The sequence below is a fragment of the Coenobita brevimanus genome, chromosome 72 (assembly GCF_032717465.1).
Source record: "Coenobita brevimanus isolate Jiangsu-jjx chromosome 72, ASM3271746v2, whole genome shotgun sequence".
Taxonomy (NCBI): Eukaryota; Metazoa; Arthropoda; class Malacostraca; order Decapoda; family Coenobitidae; genus Coenobita; species Coenobita brevimanus.
In genome coordinates, this window is record NC_137025.1 from 5379789 (window position 1) to 5394910 (window position 15122).

The following is a 15122-nucleotide window of genomic DNA, read 5'->3' on the forward strand; positions in this document are numbered from 1 at the left end:
GCCTTTCCCCGCCTTGCAGTACCGGGCAATAGGGATGCGACAGACGGTTACCCATCGAGAGAGAGAGAGTATAGGAGAGCAAGCGGCATCAGATCTGTTTATAGGTACGAGTGTATGTTTTCCTGTTATGGATCACAAACCTGGAGTCTGTCCTTAAAAGGTAAACTTGTTGGCGCGTGAGAAAAATGGTAAGGATTATTACATGACACGGGAAGAGATTAAAGAAATAAATAAAAAGGGGGGGGGGGGGCATTCATTGATAAAACAAAGAAAAGATGATCATAGGCGTCAGTGGACATGAGTAGGTCAGGATTTCAGTCGAGATAAAAAATGGACAGTCAGGATAGCGAAGTGCAAACCAGAAAATGAAGTGAGAGGATGAGGCAGATACCATTAGTGGAAATTCGAAAATGTGTTGGTTTAACCTAACCATTTTGCTCTGGATTACCTGCTGTGTATTTTATTCCTCCTGAAGTCAGACGATTTTGGTAAGCCCTTAAGAAACCAAACGCAACTAAAGCTAATTGCCTTTGTTAGCATGATGGGCAAGAACTAAGAACCTTGTATTTTATTGATCTTTAACGACGGACAATTTTAGTACGCTCATAAAAACTCGACGCAGCCTAAGAGAGGAGAATTATCTGACGGCCAATAGGGTAAACGTGGAGAAAGATAATGAGGGCTTTTTCTTCCAGTGAATTATCTAAGGTTGATAATAAAGATGGTACAAGAAAAAAAAAAAAAAAAGAGGAAGGTAAAGGATAAAATGTAGAGGAATTACGAGGTGGGAAAAAAGAGATGAAATGATTTGGAAATGGCAAGATGTGAGGTAGAGAGGAGGAGGAGGATAAAGAGAATGGAAGGAGGAGAAAGGATGCGAATAAGAAATCAAGGAACCTCAGGAGGAAGGGAATGAAGAAGCGATGGAAAAGGAGGAACTCAGTAAGGAAAACACGGAGGAGGAGGAGGGAGATAAAGAAAGGTAGGAAGAGGGGGTTGGGGGCAGGAAGCAGATGGAGAGAGTAAGAAAAGACCAAGATGCATTAAGTCCAGAAGGAGAGTGTAGGATGGAGTAGACAGGAAGGAGGAGTATGGCAGAGGAAGTGAGGGCACGTGATAATGGTGATCGTGTGTGGTGTTGCATCTGTCTCTTCCTAGCGCACACACCTGGGACACCTGCCTGCACCCACACCCACACCGGTCACTGCTGCTCATCTGTCGTGGTCATCTGTTGTCAGGGAAGTTTTGTGTGTGTGTGTGTGATTAAAAAATTAAGATGTATGTATTTACTGGTTCATAAATAAATGGTCATGTTTAGTTAGTATTTATTGATATAGAAAACATCGTCGAGTCGTAGAAAGTAGCGTCTAATCGCCATTTTCTGTAACTTCAAACGTGGGAGTGTTTTACAAGGAGTTCCAGTCAGTGCCTTTTAGTTTGTAGAGCAGACCCATATTCAGCCATAACATCAACATTATTTGTGGGTGTACAGCGGGCGGGAAACTTAAACATCATATTGTTATTACTATCTAGTCATTTATTTTCAGTATCTGTTTAGGACCAGGATACTTAGTTCTACATAACTCCATGCACCTACCCACCTGCGTTGCCTGTACTGAACTTCTTTATTTACAATTTTTTTTCCCCCGCCTCTACATATTGTTTTTTGCTATTTTTCACGTCTTACACATTCCGTATAAAACGCCAGCGTTGTTATTTATCTTGCACCCAAATTAATACATATTTATTACAAAACACCCACTTGCATATTCATTCCTTTTAATTTCCACATTGCTATACATCTCACACCTAGCACATCCTTAAACAGTTCTTTACACCTTCTAGTCTTTTCTTAAACCCTGCACGTTCATTACGATACACAAAACCACTTAAGCATCTCTTTTCATCCTTCATCAGAGAGGGGGAGAGAGAGAGGGGTGGGGGAGGTGAAATACTATCACACTGCTACACACCCCACACATTCCTACACAACCTTGCTACACATTCCATTTTAGAGTACCCTTAATAGCTACACACAGTCCTCACATTCCCACACATCCTGCCTCACACCGTTACACATCTCTTAACACTTCCACCTCCACCCCCCGTAACCTGAACTCTTGTACAGGTAAAAGCTTTAATTAGGCCTACCTCTTCCGGACCGCTCTAATTAGCATGTCACCTGGTGTAGGCCTACCTGAGGGTCACCTGAGTGGGGGTGGAGGTGAGAGGGGCTTGTCCAGGTGATGGTAGGAAAATATAAGAATGAAATGTATAGGGGTAGCAGCCTGGAGGTGGTGTCCGCCTCTTCCTTCCTTCCTCTCCTGACTTCCACCCATTCGTCCTTCCTTCCCACCTTCCTTTCAGACTTCTTTCCACTCATTCGCCGTTCCTTCCTACATTCCTTTCAGACTTCTGTGTTGCCAGTCTTTCTTTTCGTCTTTCCAGTCTTTCTTCGGTCCCTTAGTTTTCTGTCGTTCTTTCCTTTCGCCCCTGTCCGTCGGTCTTTCCGTCCAGGCCTGTATCTCGGAAACTACTTGGTGGATTGGCTTCATATCACACAGAAAGATAGAGTATGTGTCGTAGTTGATACCCGTACATGTAAAATTGCCAATATTGTCTACTATACGGCCTATGACCATATAAGGAAAAAAATGTGTTTATTCTTGCTACCGTTTTGTTCAAGTTCGAAGTGGGAGTAAAGTGGTTAGAAAATCTTCATTAAACCTTTCGTTGATATACTCTTTATTTTTTACGCTTTCTTTTATATCCTTTATTTTATACTAAATACCACCAATTACTTCTACTTTTCTTGAGACCTCTCGTAATGAAGAGGTTAATATTATTATTGCTTTGTGTGTTATTTTTCTAATGCGGATATAGTGTATAAATAACATGAGAATACTGATGTGCCCACCAGAGTACGGTCCTCATTGTTCAGGTACGATGCTGGCTGTGTGTCTCTGTGCATATTTGTCCGTTTATTTGTCTGTCCCTTATTCGTCTACGTCAGTCAGTTTTGGCCTGTTTGTTGTCTACCATTTAACTGTCTACACCATCCACCTTTTATCTGTCTGTCATCTATCATTATTCCTCTTATATGTATGTACCATCTGTCTGTCTGTGTGGTAGTCTGCTGTCCTCGTGCATATTTGTGTGTTGTACCGCATCTCAGTAATATTTCACGTCTCTTCATCATGTCTGTCTCGTATCTGTCACCCATCGGTCACGTCTTTTACTTCCATGTGTCGTTTCCGTCCTCGATCTGCATATCTGTTTAATTATCTCTCCCGTCTGTCGTCTGAATCTGCCTGGTTAGTCTAGCTACTTTTCTTTCTGTCCATCTCTACCATACTTTTTTTTCGCCAGGCATCTGTCCGTCTCTCTGGCGAGCATTATGCCTGTGTGAACCAGCTGCGGTAACTGTTTGATGTGTGTATTATGTGAATGTATGTATGTTCTGTGTATTACCTGTCGCACTGTTGGTTTGTCTTGTCCACGATCTTACCTGCCTGTCGCCCGTTTCTCTTACCGTTTCCCCCGCCCCGATCACCTTGACTCTAACTCTTGTCAGTTTAAGGGGCTTTGTAGGACCTTGGCGATTTATTTAGCCTATTTCACCTTTATCATATTACCTTCACCTCCTCTTTCGTGGGATGTGGTACGTGTGTATGCTGTAAAAATTATAACCCAGGTATGTGTACGGATAACAAGGTTTAATATTTCTCAACTTCGCTACTCGCACTCCTCTTTCTCTACTGTTGTTTCTTCGACCTTTTGTCTTCCTCCCTGGATACGAGCATTTTTTTTTTTTCCCCCACCTGCGCTTCTCTTCCTTGCCTTTCCCTTTTTTCTTTGCCCATCTCCCTCTCTCCTTTCCTTCCATCACTCTCTCTCCTTTCTTTCCTACACCCTTTCTCCTTTCCATCTATCACACTCTGTACCTTCCTTCCAACACCCCCTCTCCGTTCCTTGCATCCTCTCTGCTTTCCTTGCTTCCTTCCTTCCTCCCCTCCGTTGCCTTTCCTTCCTGCCATTTCCTCTCTTCTCCTCCCTTTCCTCCGTTGTCCTTTCCTTCCTCCCACCTTTCCTCCAGGCTACGGAACCAGCAACTGATCTGCCTACGGTCACCACCTGCCCCTCGTCGGCCTGTAGTTCAGCAGCACAAAAACTCTTGGCCCCGGACACTAGGCCTATATAGGGTTTGCGTCGTAGGCTCGAAATTTTGATTCGTATCTTAAGTGGCTTTGGAGATTTCGTAACACCCTCTTCTTTGGCACCTTACTGTTCATTTTACTGCTCGATGTCCTCTCGTATGTAATTTATGGAAGCTGTCGGTATTCAGGCCAAGTAAATAACAGAGAAGATAATATTAAGGTCTAAGTAATATGTAAAATAAATCGCTGAGAAAAAGTTGCGACGAAACCACCTGTGCCATTTAAATTATGGGTCGATTATTTGTGGAGTTATTGAAACAAACCTTAAGTTACTTATTTGTGTTGTATCTTACGCAGTGTAGATTCTTGTATGGTTTTACTGTGAAGCATTTTCATCCGTAGTCCATTCAAGGAAACTTTCATACTTGCTACTCACACACTATTTTGTTTTTTCCCGTTCATCTCTTGGTTTAGGATACGAGGAAGTTTATTTTGTAAGTTAGTTGCTTCATTAAGGAAGTACTACCCACTTACTCCACGCATATCGGTAAAGTTGACTATACAGTAAAGGACAGGAGTCGAGGGATTGGCGACGTTCCTCTCTCCCTAGGCAAAGGTGTATTGTATTGTGATCCCACCTCAGGCAGCCTCGAAGCATCCTACGGACACTAGGGATACTGTAATTAAGCCTTCTTTCTCCTTTGATGTTCCCAAATAAATCCAGCAGCCATATTAACATGACCTGGTTGATGATGGTGGTGGTGGTGGTGGTGGTATCTGTCTTGGTGGTGGTGGTGGTGGTGGTATCTGTCTATCTATATATAAAATCAGTATAAAGTAATTGCACGCACACACACACACACACACACCCACACACACACACACAGGTGCTAAAATATCACCTATATAATTACAGCCACAACCGCCCACACATACACCCACCCACTTGGACATAATACACCTCGTCACCTGCTTCCTTTACTCCCCTCCCCCCTCCATCTGTTTTCTCACTTCCTTCTCACCCTTCTCCCCATCCCCTACCTCTTGTCTTTCTCCCCATACCCTGCCCTTCTTATTACATACTCTCCCCCACCACTGCCGCTTTCTTCTTCGCGTCTTCTCTTTCTTCCTCCCCTCCCCCTGTCTATCCATCTCCTCCCTCCTCACTCCTGTCGTCTTGGAAACTCTGTCTCTCTCTCTGCTCTTTATTGCACCTCTTCACAAATTTTCCCTCATCTTCTCTTTTCATCCCTTTCTAAGCATGGTTTATCTCTTCATCTCTCTGTTTTACCTCCTTCCCATCCTTGGCGCTCACAACTTCCCTCTTTCCTCCCTTTCTCCTGTCTCCCTACCTCCCTTCCCACCTACCACCCTCTTGTCTTGATACCCACACCTTCTTGCACCTCCACCCTTTCTGTCCCTTCCATCCCTTCCTCTTTCTCCTCCTCTCTCCCCACCTGCCTTGACACTCACACCTTCCTCTTCACCTGGTCACCTGCCTGTCTACCATCTGCCTAAGCTTGACACGTGCGCGAGGACCTGATACACTCCCGTAACTGAACTCTGCCTCTGCCTACCCCCTGCCTTACACACTGACTCTACCACCCTGTCCTATTTTCTTGCCTTTACCATCCCTGCCTACCTCCTACACCACCCCTGTCTCATCCCCTAACTGCACCGTCCTATTCCCTTACCTTAAAAATCCCTGCCTATCTCCAGCCTACCCCTACCTCATCCCTTACTCATCCCTGTTTACCCCTTACTTCCCTCTCACCTCCCCCATCCCCCAGCTTGCCCACTATATCACTCCAGCCTATCCCCTGTCTACCTCATACCTTACGTCTGCCTCCCTCCTGCCTCTCCTCCACCCACCTTACGCCTCAAGACACCAGCTGATATCACGTGGTCGCCCTGACATTTAAACCACGATAGCAGCCCCTTTAATAACCATACATGTGTTTACGAGAAACCATATTAGTTTTATTGGTGAAGTGGACGTTGTAATGTTATTGGAAGTGGTTAAACGCTTTTTTCTTATCAATGGAAAGCAAGGTGAGACTGACTACAATAAAATTCATGTTAAAAAAAAAAAAACTGTCGAAAGCAAGACCAGTTCGTTACACAATGTTACACAATGCTCGGTGCTTTATGACGTGTTAATATGAGTGTCTGTTATGTTCATATTACGAAGGGGAATTAATGCACGTGAACGTTAACATGTAATAGGCTTAATATATAGATAGGGAAGAGGTGCTGGAAAGCCTTTCAAGCCCACGAGCGCAGGGACAGAGCGAGGGAGAGAGAGATTGAAAAATGGATTTGTACCATGTCTAGGTTCATGCATTCTGAATGAAGTTAACCTCAACCCGTTTACTTCTTTTCCCTTTATTCATACTACCAGATGATTTTGCTCAGGAAGGAGTTCTATTTGTTGTGGCGTTAATGAAAGGAATTTCTAACCCCGCAAGTTCTGTCAGTGTCTCCGAAGCCAAATTAAGTGGTATGGATATAGCACGTAAAAAATATATATATGTATCGATAAGAATTGAGTTTTTACCTTGTACATGGATGAATTGTTTGCCCTCCCTTGCCCACGTATTCCCTGCGCCTCGTGCGATATAATGGATGGGAGCAGGATCCTGGCACCTCTCCACCTCCTGCGCCTCTTTCTTGAAGGGGTAGGGATGTGGTGCAAGTAGCCTCATAGCTCCTGTGTTACGTTAGGGGCGGATGGAACTGCTACTTCTCTCTCTGAGCATGTCCTGAAAAAAGATGCCGTGTTATTTGTTTCTTTCAGGCAGACTTTAAGACAGGGTTGTAGTAATGATGATAATTATAATTTAGCAGCCCTGCGGCAGAACTGTGTGTGTCATAGGAATATCTAGTAATAATAGTAACAACACTACGCGTCAGTTATGCACGTAATGAACTTATTGATGGTAATATGAGACTGTAATTAATAATCGAGTCGTCTATATAGTGGTTAGTGTATTATAATGTTAATGTATATCATTTAGCTTATATAAATTGTATAATGATATCAATGGTAGATGTAGAAGCAATCAATAATAATAAGTGGTACAAAAATACTGTATAAATGACCTGCAGAATTGTGTGTGTGTGTGTGTGTGTGTGTGTGTGTGTGTGTGTGAGAGAGAGAGAGAGAGAATGGCAACTCTCTCTCTCATGTTGAACTAACCTTGACTATTTCTTCAGAGTTAGTTTTTAAAGGATAATGAATGGTTTGGGATATCCTATTTTGCACTAGCCCTTAATTTAGTACCGGTACTATTTTTTGCATTAATTTTCATCTTTTGTGTGAAAGGAAATAGTATTGATTTTGGTTCATGAAGGAGCACAGTTTTGGAGTGTAATACCATTCCACTTTTAATCGTAATACTTAATGTACTTTACCCTATACATAAGTGGAGATAAAATAAATGGCTGTGGTGGTGATGATGATGATGCCAGTACTCAAAGGAGGCTAATTTTAAGGCTCAGAATAGCTAACGTGTCAGTGGGTTTCAGAATTCATTGGTCACTTTCTAGTTATTTATCGTCGTAATGTGATGCAGTATTTGTTGCCAGCTGTGCAGTTTGGCCGTATTCTCTTGGCCATTATTATTATTATTATTATTATTATTATTATTTTATTATTATTATTATTATTATTATTTCTTCACATCCTGTTGTTTTTATTAGGTGGTTCAGTAGTAAAACAACAGAATAATATGACACACACACACACACACACACACACACACACACACACACACACACACAGACTGAATGAACAAGATACCAGTTAGGGAAGGAAAAATAATAACACGAGAGAGGGAGGGAGGGGAGGAGGGGAATTGGAAGGAAGGAAGAGAGGGAGGTGGTGGTGGGGGAGGAAGATGAGGAAGCAAGGACGGCTGCAGGCAAAGGAAGCGGGAGGAGGGGAGGGGGAGGGAGAAAGATCACACAGCAGGCAGTTGTGCGGAGGCAGGGGGGAGGGGGAATATGGAGGGAGGAGGGAGGGGTCATTCAACAGCTGGGGTCACTCCTTGGGGTCATCTGGCAGCTGAGTTAGGGGGAGGTGAGGTGTATGTGGTCTACCAGATGATGACTTCTGACCCCTGCAACACACACACACACACACAGTCTCTTCCATTCATGTGCGAGGTGAGTACCCCTTTTCACCCATTCGCATGCAGGTTTTTACATTCATTCAAGCGCTCCCATACTTGCATTATTACCAACTCATATGCCTGCGTGCGTAAAACTAAGTACAGTACTAGTAAACAAAGGAGAGAGAGAGAGAGAATTCCCCCCACTTCATCTCATCCCTCTTCCCCTTCGCCTCCCTCTCTGGCCTCATCACAGCATCTCGCTTGCATTCATTTCCCCGTCCTGTCTTCTCTTCCCCTCTCCTTCATTTTCATCACCCAGATCTTCCTTTTCTCCTTCCTTCCCTCTTCCTCCTGTCCCCGTCCCTTTCATGTCTGCTAGCATCCGCGTTTCTTTCCCCATTTTTCCCCCCTACCTTCCTACCTTTCTGCTTCCCTTCTCTCTCCACGTCTCTCTTTCCTCTCTCCCCATTTTTTCATTGTTCTCGCATGCCTGTAGGTTAGATCTTTACCCGTTCAGAAGATTTCTTGCTTTGCCTTTGTTTTCTGTTTTCCATATTTAACTCCTCCCTCCCTTGTATATTTCTTCCGTCCCCCTCCCTTCCTGCTTCTTGTTTGCCTCCTACCCATTCTTCCCTTTCCCGTCCTTCATCTGCCTTCCCCTTTCTTCATTCCCTCTCTCTCCTCCATCTATATTCCCCTTCCTTCCCCTCTTTGGTCCTTCCTTCATTGTTATTCTTTCCTCACTCACTTCCCTTTCTTTCCTCTCTCCCACCCCTCCTTCTCTATTTCTTTCCTCACTCACTTCTTTCCCTCCCTCCCTGCCCTCCCCACCCTCTTGCCCTCCTGCCTGAGCTTCCGAGTGTGGACGATGGCCATCTGTTGCTCTGCTGGTCGACCCGGCCCGCCGCGTCCGGTCAGGCAGGGGTGAGACGGAGGCAGGCAGGGGTGAGGGAGAGAGATGAGGGTGAAGGAGAGTGAGTGGGGAAAAAATGGGACTGATGCAGGAGTGAAGGAAAGAAAGAGTGAGAAAAAGTGAGGCAAGGGTGAAAGGCAGCACAGGAAAGTGTTAGGAGCTGAGATAAGGTTGGGAAGGGAAGGGGAGACTGGGAGGAGGAAGGTGGTGTGAGGGGGAGAAAGAGGCAGGAGTGAGGAGGAAGAGGGTTTGGGGAGAGTAGTAAAGTAATGGAAGCAGAGATAAAGATGAGGGAGGGAAAGGGAGGGGGAAGAAATAAGTAGGGGTAGACGAAGAAGTGGAAGGCGGGAAGAGGAGGCACGGGGTGAGAGTAAGGGAAAATTATGCAAGAGGGGTGAGGGAGGGAGAGTGAAGCTGGGGTAAAGAGGATGAGGGAGAAGATGAGGGGGTGGTTGGAAGAGGACAGAAACTGGGATGGAGGTAGGTAGAGAGCAGTAGGGAGCTATCTAAACAGGGGAAGTGAGGGAGTGAGAGGTAGGGATGATTGAGAGTGAATTCGGGATGAGGAGGAAAGGCAGAGATAAGGGGGATGGAGGAAAGGGTGAGGGTGCTGCAGGGAGATTGAGGTAGGGCCGTAGGGAAGAGAGAGAGGGGCAAGGGTCATAGAGAGAAATGTTGAGGTAGTAGGGGGAAAAAAAAAAAAAAGTCTAGTAGGGAGGAAAAGAAGATGGTGCAGAAGAAAAACAAAGTGAAGAGGGTGAGCCGTCGAGTAAGGTAAGGTTAGATAAAGAAGAGAAAGAAAGAAATGGGAGAATCATGAAATATCTGGAGCGGAAACGGGCAGTAATTTTATGAAGGAAAAATAATGATAAAAAAGAAAGATAAGCAGAGAATTGGGAAGAATGAATTAAGAAGCAGACGTTTCAGTATACAAAGAAATTAATGGGAGAGAGAGAGAGTGCAAACAGGAAGGAGAAATATGGGGACAAACGCCTTCCGTTGCATCTGGATAGTGAGCAACCGTGTGCAAGCTGGCCTGCTGGCTCTCTCTCTCTCTCTCTCTCTCTCTCTCTCTCTCTCTCTCTCTCTCTCATACCTTTCGAATTAACGGCAATTGACATATTTCTGTTTTCCTCTTTCCTAACTCATTTTCTTTCCCTCCCCTGCCTCCATCTTTTCCCTTCTCCTCAGTCCAATTCCTCTTCATTTTTCTCTCCTTCCTTCCCATGCCTTCTGTTTATTTATTTATTTTTTCTCATTTCTTTATCCTCATTTATTCCACATTATTTGTCCTACCTGCCCGTACCACTGCCCCACCTTCCCATGTACCCCACCACCTACCAATGCACCCCACCCTGCCCCACCACCTACCCATGTACCTTACCTTGCCCCACCACCTACCCCATGTACCTTACCTTGCCCCACCACCTACCCATGCACCCCACCCTGCCCCACCACCTACTCATGCACCCCACCCTGCCCTACCACCTACCCCATGTACCTTACCTTGCCCCACCACCTACCCATGCACCCTACCCTGCCCCACCACCTATCCATGTACCTTACCTTGCCCCACCACCTACCTATGCACCCCACCCTGCCCCGCCACTTACCCATGTACCTTACCTTGCCCCACCACCTACCCTTGTATCTTACCTTGCCCCGCCACCTACCCATGCACCCCACCCTGCCCCACCACCTACCCATGTACCCCACCCTGCCCCACCACCTACCCATGCACCCCACCCTGCCCCACCACCTACCCATGCACCCCACCCTGCCCCACCACCTACCCATGTACCCCACCCTGCCCCACAACCTACCCATGTACCTTACCTTGCCCCACCACCTACCCATATATCCCACCCTGCCTCACCACCTACCCATGTACCCCACCCTGCCCCACCACCTACCCATGTACCCCACCCTGCCCCACCACCTACCCATGTACCTTACCTTGCCCCACCACCTACCCATGTACCCCACCCTGCCCCACCACCTACCCATGCACCCCACCCTGCCTCATCACCTACCCATGCACCCCATCCTGCCCCACCACGTGCCCATGCACCCCACCCTGCCCCACCACCTACCCATGTTCCCCACCCTGCCCCACCACTTACCTATGTATCCCACCCTGTCCCACACCTACCCATGTACCCAATCCTGCCCCACCACCTACCCATGTATCTCACTCTGCCCCACCACATACCCATGTACCATACCTTGCCCCACCACCTACCCATCCACCTTACCTTGCCCCACCACCTACCTATGTACTCTACCCTGCCCCACCACCTACCCCACATACCCACTTGCATTTACAGCTTATATTCCCTACCTTATTCTCCTACCCAACAACCTTCCTTCTCTTTACAGGTTTTACCATTTGGTGGAGAGTGTGGGATATGAGGAGGGAAGAGCAAAGGGGAGGGAGGTTATGGAGAGTGAAGGAAGGGAGTGGGTTAGATAAGGGAGAGGTGAAGGAGTGGGATGAAAAGGAGAGGTGAAAGAGTGAGACGGAAAGGGAGTGGGAGAAGGATAGTAAAGGAAGATGATGGAGAGGTAGGAGGTTAAGAAAAAAGAGGGGAGAATTGAAGGAGTGGGTGATGGAAAGGGAGGAGATGAGAGTGAGAGGAAGGAAGGTAAGGGGGAGAGGGAGATAGGGAGAGAAAGAGAGTAAAAGTGAAGTGAGAGAGAGATGGAAAGGAAATGGAGTAGAAGTCGGGATAGGGAGAGGGAGTGAATGGTAATAATTAAGGAACGAAGTGGAAAGGAGGGAGGATAGAGAATGGCAACGATATGTGGTGTGTTGAAACCGTAGAGTTAATTTCATACAGTACACATGGATGACGCTTATCACTTGGCGGTGTTCATAAACAAAGCATACTGTTATTATTATTATTATTATATTATTATTATTAGTAGTAGTAGTAGTAGTATTGATGCGGATATATTGTTTACGAATTTGATCATACTGAATACCGACACCCTACTGCATTTATACCGACTAGCCTACTGACACCTTTCTGATTTGAACGATAAACATTCCTGCAGTTTTATGAGTACTGAATAGTGCCCTCTCTGCTTTTCCCTATGAGAGTGCGGTGAGGTAAAGAGGTGGGGTAAAAGCTGGGAAGGTGTTTGGTTTCTTCACCTACCTTACCCAGCCACGTTTTGACCAACCCAACTTTGCTTTAACCTTCCCCTAACCTAATCAAACGTCAGTAAACCCTACCGATAACTAAGCTTTATCATAACCTACCATACCAAGCCCAGTTCAACTTAATGCTGGCCTACCTTACTCCCCTACCATAACATACCCTTTCACCAGACCGTACCACACACACCACACTAGTGCCTACCCTCCTCAGACCCACGCTACCTAACCGTATCATACAGTACCATACACTATATACCACATCACACATTTCTACCCTGCCCTCCCCAACCCACCCCTTCCCTCCCTTATCTTTATCTCCCTCTCACACCCCCACCAAGACCCTCCCCTCTTCTCTCTTTCCGCGTCCCACACTCACCCAGTCGAGTTCAAACAGGGTCACTCTTGGCAGTCTTAAGTAAACACAGCGGTTGACCTTAGCATGCGAGGTCGAGAGAGAGAGAGAGAGAGAGAGAGGTTAGGATGCAGGTTAGAAATAATATGAAACAGGAAAGGGAAGGGAAAGAATGAGAGGGAATGTTAGAGTTAGTGAGGACAGATATGAAGAGTAGCAGTAAGAGGGGAAAGAGAAGAGCGAAAGGGAAGAAAGACAATAAAGAGGGAGGACAGAAGAACGGGAGCAAAGAAGAAATAGAGGAGCAAATGAAAGAAGTGAGGGAAAGGGAAAGAACAGAGTGGTAAGAACGAAGAAGCGGATGGAAAGTAAGAGGGAGGAGTATGAAAAAAAAAATGGGAAAGGGGAAAAAGAGAAAGAAAGAGGGAGGAAAAAAGGGGAGAGGATAAGGAAAGGAGTGACGTAGACGAACGATAGAAAAATGGGAGGTTAGAGGGAATGAGGATGAGGGAAAGAGGGGAGGGAGTAGAGTAGGGAGAGGAAAAGGGAGGTAGTGAAAAAGGAGGAGGGGGTTGTCTTGAAAGGACTGGGCACGCGTCCCTTAGTTGAGGATAAGAGGGGCGTATCTTCCCCCCATAACCCCCCCCCCTCTCCATGCTCTTACCTTCCTTTCCCTTCCTCCCACCCGTTCCTACAACTTGTTTCCCGCGTTCCCGCTCTTTCCCTCCTTCCCGCATCTCTCTCTCTCTCTCTCTCTCTCTCTCTCACACACACACACACACACACACACACACACACACACAAAGCTTCCAATATTTTTTTCTCGCCTTTTTTCTCCTTCTTACTGCCCTTTAACTCACTTTGTGTGTGTGTGTGTGTGTGTGAGGAGAGAGAGAGAGCTGAAAGTACCCCGGCAGGAATTATGGTAGAGATGCTAGGAATATGGAGGGAGGGGGAGGGGGATGTCTTGAGAGGGGAGGGCACGCGTCTTATAGGCTGGGGGGCAAGAGGGACATTTCTCTCTCCCTCCCCTCGCGTTCCCTCTTTCCCTTCCTCCCATTCCTACACCTTCCCGCCGTACCTCTCTCTCTCTCTCTCTCTCTCTCTCTCTCTCTCTCTCTCTCTCTCTCTCTCTCGGGCCGCCTTCAGTACTGTATATGGAATGACAGATGCCTCGAGTATTGTGATTGTGCTGTAAGTTACGTGGGTGTTATGACATTTAAGTAACATACGAGTACATGACTTTTGGTGGGCAAATATGGAAATAAAATTGGTTAGGAAGAGGAGCATTGTAAGTTAACATAGTAGAATATGGTCTAAGTATGACATATCTTAATGGCAAATAAACATGTTACCTTCCCTACCCCACCAAACATTGAAATTATTATTGTTATATCAAATTTACCATCATTTTTAATTTCATTATTATTGAGTATGAAATGGAAAAGGGGAAGACTGAGGGAGAAGAAGAGGAGAAACTTGTACAGGAGTAGTAGGTAGCAGGGGTAGCCTAATTATAGGTGTAGAGGTCACGGTAATTATGAAGAAAATTATACTAGTGCCACCTCCAGACCTACCTACCTACCTACTCTCTCTCTCTCTCTCTCTCTCTCTCTCTCTCTCTCTCTCTCTCTCTACTTTTCATTTATAGCCTTCGCTTTCTTCCTTCATGTCCCCTTCACCTCTTCTTACTCTTCTTTACTCTTGCTCTTTGGTCGCTCCATTACAAGATTTTCAGCATCCCTCATTATCCCCACTCTTCACACTCAGTTTTCTCTTCTGTTCCTGGTATGTCTTCCCGTTTCTTGGTTTTCTCTTCGTGACTTCTTTCCTCGCTCCCATCTCATTTCGTTTCTTCAACACGCCCTCTCCTATCTATCTGTTTATCTATCTACCTATCTATGTGTGTGTGTACACACGAGCACATATAAATACATGAGATGGATATGTAAAATCTTCCTCACTACTCCCTCTTCCTACTTTGTGTGTGTGTGTGTGTGTGTGTGTGTGTACACGAGCACATAAATACATGAGATGGATATGTAAAATCTTCCTCACTACTCCCTCTTCCTACTGTTTTTCCTCGCAGTTTCCTCCCTTCGCCATACTTCTCTCCCCGCTACCCATCCATTCCCACCGCTTCCCATTCCTAATCCCAACGCGTCCCTCCCCCCGCTGGATACGTCCCTCTTTCCCCCCTCCTCACGCGCGTGGGGGAGAGGGAGTGGGAAGGAGGCAATGGACGGGGGGAAGGCAGGTGGCCACTCGCAGCTGTTCATCCCCTCACCCCCTATTTTCCCTCACCCCCTCTCCCTCCCTCCCTCCATCCCTCCCTCCCTCCTTCTTCCTACTCTAGTCACTTGCCACAAGTCGCTATCAGCACCGTTTTCTTCATGACTAAAAACTCTTAAAAAACATCTAT